The sequence below is a fragment of the Tupaia chinensis genome, unplaced genomic scaffold, assembly GCF_000334495.1.
Source record: "Tupaia chinensis unplaced genomic scaffold, TupChi_1.0 Scaffold144602_1, whole genome shotgun sequence".
Classification (NCBI taxonomy): Eukaryota; Metazoa; Chordata; class Mammalia; order Scandentia; family Tupaiidae; genus Tupaia; species Tupaia belangeri.
In genome coordinates this window covers 952,501-960,499 of record NW_006204462.1, presented here as the reverse complement: position 1 = coordinate 960,499, position 7,999 = coordinate 952,501, and positions in this window count along the sequence as shown.

Genomic DNA, 7,999 nt, shown 5'->3' with positions numbered 1-7,999 from the left:
CTCCACATACAGACATATGAAAGAAACTGCACACTGCAAACAAGTTTATCTTTTAGAAGTCTGTAAACTTCCTCAACGCCTAGATTCCTCCCTTAACTTTCGAATTACCTAGAAAACTTATCAGCTGAGAATCTCTCTCTCCACGATTATAGCAATTTTTAAAGTTTCTGGGAGAGAGCGCCCGAAACAGGGTCTTGTCAGCAGGGCCCACGCCCAGTGCCGTACCATGGGTATACACACGTGCCCATCGCACTCAGGGGGTCCCCAGACACAAGCCTTGAAAACCTTCCCTGTGGATCAGCTCCTCAGTGTCACATTTTAGTGCAGTGCCACTGTCAGCCTCTTTACTTCTACTTTCTAAATGTTAAGAGTGGATCAATTTCCATCCTTACATGTGAGAAACATTTCACTTTTAGAATCAAACAAATGACTTAGAATTCATCTAATTAATGTATGAATATCTAAATTTAACAATACTACTTTTGACTAAAAATACTAAAATTTTTTTCGAGTTTTTTTTTTGGCTATAGGGCACGTGCGCTTGCTCAAAAGACACACAGAGAGAAATCACCCCCCGGGAAGATGGCCACACCGTAATCCCTTCTCCTCCAGCCTCCTCGTGGGATCTTGGGCGCACACACGCCTAATGTGAATTTAAGCCTCCAGGTCCGGGTCTCAAACCGCGGTCAACGACATGGGAGTCTAGAGATGTAACCGTTACACCATCTGCTGGTTCCAAAACGCTAAAACTCTTCAAATCTGGCTATAAACAATTAATCTTGCCTTCCAAGAAAATTGTTGCATTATATGTATTGGTGTAAAGGCAATTCCAAACCCTGAAGAGCATAAATGCTGAGTAATATTTACACACTGGCCTGACTTCTCAAATAGGCTATTAAAAAACTTTAATAGCTGTGCTAAATTAAGCTCAATAATATATGGGCCAACCTTTTTTTTTCCTCCACTTATTTTATTTTTAAGAAATATTTTATTGGGACCAGCAGTTAGCGTAATGGCTATGTCACTGGACTCCCACATAGTTGACCGTGGTTTGATTCCTGGACCTGGTGGCTTAAACTCACGCTGGGTGTGCGCCCAAGATCCCGAGAGGAGAATGGAGGAGAAGGGATTGCGGCGTGGCCATCCCCCCTGGGGGTGATTTCTCGCTTTCTGTCTCTCTGTCTCTGTCTGGTTGGCTGGCGAGTGCACATGCCCTATAGCAAAAACCTCTCCATAAAAAAAAGAAAAAATAAAAATTTTATTTAACTTTATTTATTTATTTTAGTTTGACCAGGGAGGGAGGGAGGGAGGGTGAGAGAAAGCGAGAAAGTGAGCCACCAGGTCCGGGGCTGAAACCATGGTAGGTCATGTGGGAATCCAGCACCTTTAACCATCATGCCACCTACCAGCCTCACAATTTACCCATTTTAAAACCTCTTGCATGAAGTATATAATTCCTGATAAAATAAGTGCCTGGTATGGTCTGAACATTTGTGTCCTCCCCAAATTCATACACTGAAACATAATTATCAATGTAATAGTATTTAAGAAGTGAGGTCTTTGAGAAGTGATTAAGCCTTGAGGATAGAGATCTGAGAACAGAATTATGTCTTTATTGAAGAAGTCCAAAGAGCTTCATATCCCTTTCATCACATAAAGACACAGTGAGAAGACATCATCTATGAGAAAGTAGCCTCATCAAACACTGAATTAGCCAGGACTTTACCTTCAGACTCTACAGTCTCCAGAACTATGAGAAATAAATTTCTGTTGTTTATAAGTCACCCAGTTTACGGCATATGATCGAGCAGCCTAAATGGACTAAGACAGTACCCAAACCATACATAGTATCAAGGATGAACATGTCTGTACTTTTCTTTTCTTTTTTTTTTTTGGAGAGGTTTTTGCTATAGGGCGCGTGCGCTCGTCAGACAGAGACAGAGAGACAGAAAGCGAGAAATCACCCCCCAGGGGGGATGGCCATGCCGCAATCCCTCCTCCTCCATTCTCCTCTCGGTATCTTGGGCACGTACGCACACGCGCCCGGCGTGAGTTTAAGTCACTGGATCGGGAACTTGAACCACAGTCGACTACGTGGGAGTCCAGCCACATAGCCATTACACTAACTGCTGGTCCCAATATGTCTGTACTTTTAAAAGGATTCTAACGTATGATAAAATATATATATTCTGGGATCAGCAAGTGGCATGGAGGTTAAGGTAGGTGGATCTTACAGGGCTAACTATGCAGTTCAAATCCCAGACCCAGAGGCTTGAAAAAAACATGCCAGGTGCATATACATGCACACCCAAAATCCTAAAAAGAGAATGAAGGAGAAGGAATTATGGCTTGGCCAATCCCCTGGGGATGATTTCTCATTCTTCCCTCCCTTTCTTTCTCTCCCACGTGCCAGTGTCCTACATATATATATCAAAATAAACACAAACACACCCAAAATACATATTCTTCATGTATTTTTCATTAGAAAATTATTTCTAAACCAATTATAAAGTGAAAGAGTTTACCCCGAATGGGTTGCAAAAATTCGACACAGTATTATTATAAGCAACGGCAATAGCAAACAAAATCTTTATCTGCGATACTTACCACTCCTCAATGGTCTCTACCATCACAGTTACCATAAGGACTCAGTCTGTGTGTGAAAAATGATAGAGGAATATCTACGGAAAAAAAAAAGAAATTAACATGAGAAGAATTTGGTTAGAAGCCCTTCCCCTGTAAACTATCTTTACTGTCATTTTCATGCATTATTTTCCCTCCGCTTTCTGCTTCTCTTTTACTCTTGTGTAATTTTGGGAGAGCGAGGAGTCTATTTTCATGTCCTGAGTTTTTTCACTGTCTCCCACTCTCCTTTCTTTTCACTCCTCTTTCTCATCAAGCTTTCTTTTTCTCTTCCCTTCAGTACATTTTTATCTGCTATTCAGAATCCCACTGTCAACTCATCTGTCATACATAGCCTCTAAGAGAGAAACAGTGTCTGGAGAATAGGGCTGCAGGGGTGTTCCACCTCCAGAGTTCTCAATTCACTATGTCAAAACTGAGGCCTATGAATTTTTTTAAAAAGAATTTTTTTATTTAACTTTATTTATTTATTCATTTATTTGACCAAAGACAGACAGAGAGAAGGTGACAGGAGGAGTGAGAAAGCAAGTCACCAGGTCGAGGAATCGAACCACAGTCGACCATGTGGGAGTCCAGTGCCCTTAACCACCATGCCACCTGCTGGACCCAGAGGCCTACGAATTAGCTCTAATAAATTCCCAGGTGATGCCAAGAGCAGATGGAGCACATTTAGAGAATTATTAATTTAGATGATCAGGCACAGTAAAGTTTTGGCACCCCAGGAAGAAAAGGTCTGAGTACACTTCTTTTTAATTTTTTTTGGTAGAAAGATCCTTGCTATAAGGTGCATGCACTCGCTGGAGAGACAGAGACAGACAGAGAGACACAAGAACGAGAAATCACCGCCCAGGGCGGATGTCGAAGCCACGATTCTTTCTCCTCCTTTCTCCTCTTGGGATTTTGGGCATGCACGCACACACACTCAATGGGAGTTTTAAGCCTCCAGGTCCGGGACTCGAACCGTGGTTGGCATGCACACACACACTCAGTGTGAGTTTCAAGCCTCCAGGTCCAGGACTTGAACTGTGGTCAGCCACGTAGGAGTTCACAGACGTAACCATTATGCCATCTGCTGGTCCCATCATGAGTTTATTTCCCAAGGCCTTTTATTAATGTACTTGCTGCACAGATCTTGTCTGTTGTCCTCAGAGCAAAGAAAATAGGCAAGAGCAGGATTATGCTGTTAAACTATGTGGTTAAATTATTTTATTGCAATAGCCCTGTGGTCTATGTTGAATCAACCAGCCCCCAACACAGAGGGTTTCCTGAACTAGAGGCAAAAACTAGTAGTCAAAAATTTCTATGATTTTGTGATGACTCAAACGTTATTAAATTTTTTAACCTTTTATTTATTACATCAGAGAACAGACAGACAGCACCTCCAACAGGCTCCTAAGACCACGATTCATCCTCGGCCACCTAGGATCATGGGCACACCCCAGAGCACAGAGGGAGACTTTAGGACACAGGCCTGAGTGCGTCCATGTGGTGTCAGCAGCACCGAGTGCTGCGTTACCAGCGTGCCAACACGGCAGACTTCTAGCTTGATCTAAATGACCTGGAATGATACAGGGATTTCGCCAGAAATTTCGGGCAGGTCCTCCTCCGGCCTCTAATTATACAGAGTGAAAGTAGAGCAAAGTTAAAAGTAATCTACATGCTTAAAAGACTATCCCAAGAGCCTCAGCTATGGGAAAAGGTACTTCCAGCCCAGCTGCTTTCTATCAGGGGAACAATTAAATTTAAGGGGCCCCCAAGGGCTGCGACTCCCTTGGTTTCTTTCCCTTGGGAGTCTAGGAGCTGTGGCAAAAATAGATCAAGTTCCACAAACAGGCTAAATTCATCCTATCCACACAGAAAAGTGAGAGGACAGTTCAACTCTTCACTCACTCAATCTTCCAGTCCACGCCCTTCGGCCTTCTCCAATGGATCCATCCTGACTGGGTTGCCTGAAATATACCACTCGACTGTGGAGTAAATTAACAAATGGTAACTTGCAACAACCTATTCTCCAAGAAAGATGATTTCCTGGATTTCCTACCCTTCTACCTGACAGTGTCAGTATGAGATATGAGTGCCTTTCTCCAAGTTACTGCATTAACAGCACAGAGGAAAAACAAATGAGAACAACGACAACAAAAGTTACCATTTTGCCAACTAAAAGCCACCTGTCTTCCCTATGCAAAGATCCTGGAAATGAGTTGTGTGACAAATCTTAAATATGGAAGAGAACTGTACTATCAGGCGAGAAAGATGATTGATCTATATGATGCTGAGCTAAGTGCATTCTCTGCTCTGCAGATGGAGATTACATGTAAAAGGAGTTGGGGATTGTTAGGAAAGCACGGGGATAAGATTAGCCACTAATCTATTATAGTTTTGAGACTTCTTAAAAGACATTGGGGAAATACAAAGGAATAATCAGATGATTAAAGATAATGACACAATTATCGAGGGAATTAATAACATAAAATTCTTGGAAAAGTAGTAGTGCTAAAAGCACCTGACATAATCCTTGTAGAAAATTTAACTTTCCTAACAAAAACCTGAAATTGGTCATATCCAAAAACCCACGCATTTCATTTTGACTAATGTAGGAACAATTACTCTAGAGACAATAAATTTAATTAGAAATTGATCAGTTTTTAAGTAGGACTGATGGGTTTCTAACTAATACCACCAAATCGGATTTTCTTCCAGCTGGTTGTTTCCTACTTAATATCTGGAAGCAGTCCTTAGATCTCTCTTACCATCAATGAAGTGTGCACTGAGTCAATTCAGACCATTCTAGACCTTCCTCTCATTTTAAAATACTAACATTTCTGGGTTAATTCAAAGAACTCAATAGTAGCTTCACTTTCTACACATTTTGGTATTGAAAATAGAGCCACTGAGCATTAGCCACAGCTTATGGTCTGCTGAAACTAAAAATGAAGACGTGTTGACAAGGCTAACAAGACAGGATTTTATTTTAGAGGTAAATAATGTTGTACCCCAACAGTCATGCCTAGGAAACCTGCCTATACATGACTGCAATCACGAAACACGTTTACCTAATTAAGTTAATCCATTCTTCTCAAACATGTAAAATGTTGATTTTAAAATTTTTATGGAAAAAAAACCTCATGAAATACGTGTAATGGGAAAACTATGTATGAAACTTTTTGTACCAAAATAAACATTTCTGGGTTAATTCAAAGAACTCAATAGTAGCTTCACTTTCTACACATTTTGGTATTGAAAATAGAGCCACTGAGCATTAGCCACAGCTTATGGTCTGCTGAAACTAAAAATGAAGACGTGTTGACAAGGCTAACAAGACAGGATTTTATTTTAGAGGTAAATAATGTTGTACCCCAACAGTCATGCCTAGGAAACCTGCCTATACATGACTGCAATCACGAAACACGTTTACCTAATTAAGTTAATCCATTCTTCTCAAACATGTAAAATGTTGATTTTAAAATTTTTATGGAAAAAAAACCTCATGAAATACGTGTAATGGGAAAACTATGTATGAAACTTTTTGTACCAAAATAAATTCATACTTTAATTGTAAAAAAAAGAAAAAAATTGTTTTCTGTAAACTTAACTTTGAGAAGGTAGTAACTAGCAATTAACCAACCCTCTTATCAACAAGCTAATATTGCAATGTCAAGATTTACCTGACTTCAGTAACAAACAGGCTTCTCAAAAACTCTTCAGAAGTAGTTTGATCATGCACTGTCTGAAATACTGAACTAAAGCTATGAAGACTATACCAAGTAAGACCAATGGGAGACTCAAAAAACTTCAAAGAAATTCACAGACAAAACTTAACATCCAGTCCACAAGACAAGACACTGGAATGCTCTCATAGCACCCCAGGTAGAGAAATGAACTTGCATGACTTTTCTTTAACATTCTTGCTACAGGGTGCCTGCATTCTCTGGAGAAATCAGGGGAGGACGGCCGGAGAGGGCACTCCCCAGGACAGACGGCCATGTCTTCTCCTCTGTTCTCTTGGAATTTTGGCCTCACACATGCCGTGCCCTGTGTGTTTTTCAATCCACCAGGTCCGGAATGCAAACCTCTCAGTCCACCATATGCAATTCAGTCACCTTAAGCACTTAAGCCACAATCTGGACCAAACTTGGATTGTTTTTGACTCTTGTGATGCTTTTGTTAGACTAAAAATTTTAGTAATACGCTTGTGACTGAAACATTAAATACAGGGAACTAAAATGCTGTCAGACTTTGCAAAACTGCAGCAAGTAAAATAATGTCCCTTTAGCACAAATAGTTCAGATAGTTTGTTTTTTAAAATTTTGTTATAGAGTGTGAGCACTCACCAGAGAGGGAGGGAAGGAAAGTGAGAAAGCACTCTCTGCAAGGGGGATAACCACTTCACATTCCCTTCTCCTCCATTCTCCTTTCAAGATGTTAGGCATGCATGCACACACACCTGGCATGTTTCCCAACTGCCAGGTCCGGGACCTGAATTACACAGTCAGCCCTGTGGGATCCAGCTGCTCAACCACGATACCACCAGCTGGCTCTCTTATTTTAAAAAAATAATAATAATTTGCCTTACGCCACAAATAAGAGACAATGCTTTTGGTGGAAGTTTGGTGAAGTCAAATCACCTGGTTTCGAATCCAGTCTACCCAACTACAGACCAGTAATCTAATCTCTGTGCCTTTATTTCTCCAAGTGTAAAATGGGGGGAAATTTACAGGATCTACTTAGTAGGATCAGTTAATCAATGTTCTACTTTATTGGTTAAATGACTTTACATGAGCAACACACTGAACAAGGATTGACTTGTAGTAAAGTGTTGGCTATTGTCAGAGCTTTTTGATCAACAGAAGATGGAACTGTTTAATCCTTACACTTTATTAATCATGGAGTATCCCTCCATCCTGTTCCAGCTATCTTATTAACCAGTAAAGTCCTCTTCTCTGCAAAGCCTGAAGAGAAATCACGCACCCAGAAAGCTTTGTATGAACTATAAGGAATACCTCTGTTGGGAAAGCACCTGGTAAATTTGGAAAAACTGAAACAGTAGGTTTAACGGATTAAAATGGGCTTGAAAAGCACAAAAGGACAGCTAATCAATAGAGCAGGAAAGTATTAACTGAATTACCCTACAGATACTATCTATTTTCCCACTGCGCATTTTAAGAAACTAAGGCCCACGAACACACTTTTGTTGTTTTTTTGTTTGTTTGTTTTTTTAGGATGAAGCAATCCTTTATTTTCATACTTCGACAAAGAGGTTTTCAAGGCTTTCCAGTGGAGATTAGCGACAGTGACCATCCCCCCTGGGGGGTGATTTCTCGCTTTCTGTCTCTCTGTCTCTGTCTGTCTGGCGAAC